The sequence below is a fragment of the Piliocolobus tephrosceles genome, chromosome 19 (assembly GCF_002776525.5).
Source record: "Piliocolobus tephrosceles isolate RC106 chromosome 19, ASM277652v3, whole genome shotgun sequence".
Taxonomy (NCBI): Eukaryota; Metazoa; Chordata; class Mammalia; order Primates; family Cercopithecidae; genus Piliocolobus; species Piliocolobus tephrosceles.
Window position 1 is genome coordinate 14,035,965 of NC_045452.1, and position 2,094 is coordinate 14,038,058.

Genomic DNA, 2,094 nt, shown 5'->3' on the forward strand with positions numbered 1-2,094 from the left:
GGGAGGCTGAGGCATGAGAAACACTTGAACCCAAGAGGTGGAGGTTGCAGTGAGCTGAGATCACAGCATTGCACTCCAACCTGGGCGACAAGAGCACAACTGTGCCTCAAAAACAAACAAACAAACAAAACCCAAAACATCTGCTGTAGTGGAAATGGATTGAGGGCTTGGAGCTTCACCTGGCAAGCCCCTCTTCTCCAGCCCTCATCCACTCCCAGTAGCCTCAAGGAGATCGGCAGGAATCCCCTAGCGCTGAGAAGCACAGCTGACAAGCATTGAAGTGAGCTGCTGTTGCTGGTAGGCAGGGGCTGCTGTGTAAAGAAGCTGGGAATGCTTTCTATGGCTAGGCACTTGGAGCCAGGTCTTTCTTGTTTTTCTAAATGGCAGGCACACTTGTTTTTGTTCCAGTTTGCAGAGGAGTCAGCAGGGTGAGTGCTTGGAGTGGGTCTCGTTGCAGCTCCAGACCCTGCCCATTGGGTCATATTTCTTTCAGGATACTTGACCTCTGACCAGCCAGCATCATTAGCCCACTGCCCCCTGGCCTGTGAGCAGCACCCCCAGCCTCTGCCCCTTCTACCCTCTCAACCAGGTGGTGGCCAACGTGGTGGCAGCGCTCTCAGAAATTGCCGAGTCTCACCCCAGCAGCAACCTGCTCGATCTGAACCCACAGTCCGTCAACAAGCTGCTGACAGCCCTGAATGAGTGCACTGAGTGGGGCCAGATCTTCATCCTGGGCTGCTTGGCCAACTATACACCCAAGGACGACCGCGAGGCCCAGAGGTGAGCAGGCTGCCCCTTGCTTGCCAGCCCAGCCTGAGGACCCTGGTCCTCAGGGGCTCCAACCAGGCACTGGGCCTTGGGCCTTAGTGGGCCCCTTTCTAGTGCCTTGCCCCACAACCTACCCTCAGACACACCTAAAGGGGAGGCCTGCCTGCTTCCCACCTCTCCAGAGCCAGGTAGGCAGGAGAGTTGCCTTGGGCAGTCAGCTCAGTGCCTGCTGTGGGCATAGGCCTGTCCTGGCCTGGGAGCTCGCAGAAGCCCAGGGCATCTCTGTTGAGTTCAGTAGACGGGTAGCACCAGAGCCACTGCCCATTGAATTCTCACTGGGTGTCTGGGGCTCTGCCGGGTGCTTTCCACACACTAGAGTCTTTAATGCAGCTTTCCTCATCATCCCTCGCTTTCTAGATGAGGGAGCTCCAACTTAGAGAGGTGGAGGGAATTGCGCAGGTCCCCCGGCTGGGGCTCACCTGACTCATGGTCTTAACCACAAGATCCCCTCCAAGTCGGAGGAAGTGGGGAGTTGGCATCTATCCAGTATGTACTGCGTGCCAGTACTGTGCTTGTTCTTTTTTGTTTGTTTGTTTGAGGTAGGGTTTCTGTCCCCCAGGTTGGAGCTGCAGCCTCAACCTCCGGGGCTCAATCGATTCTCCCAGGTAGGTAGGACTACAGATGCATGCCCATATGCCCAGTTAATTTTTATATTTTTTGTAGAGGCAGGTTTTCACTGTGTTGCCCAGACTGGTCTCAAATGCCTGGGCTCAAGCAGTCCACCCACCTCACCCTCGCCCGGCCTCGTTTTTTCACATGCGTTTTGTCAGTTAAGCTCCTAGCAACCCTGTGAAGTAGGCATCATCATTTGACTCTATAGACGAGGAAACTGAGGCTCAGAGTGATTTGAACCTGCTGGGGGTTAGTTAGCAGGCAGCAGAACCAGGATTTAGATCTTTCTCCTACAAAAAAACCTGTTTGTTTTTTGTTTGTTTGAGACAGGGTCTCTCTCTGTCGCCCGGGCTGGTGTGCAGTGGCACAATCACAGCTTACTGCAGCCTCAAACTCCCTGATTCAAGTGATTCCCCTGCTATCAGCCTCCCGAGTAGCTGGGATTACAGGCATGCGCCACCATACCGGGCTAATTTTGTGTATTTTATTACAGATGAGGTTTCACTATGTTGGCCAGGATGGTCTTGATTTCCTGACCTCGTGATCCGCCTGCCTTGGCCTCCCAAAGTGCTGGGATTACAGGCATGAGCCACCACGCCTTGCTGATCCTTAGCCTCTTAAAGTGCTGGGATTACAGGTGTGAGGTACTGCACC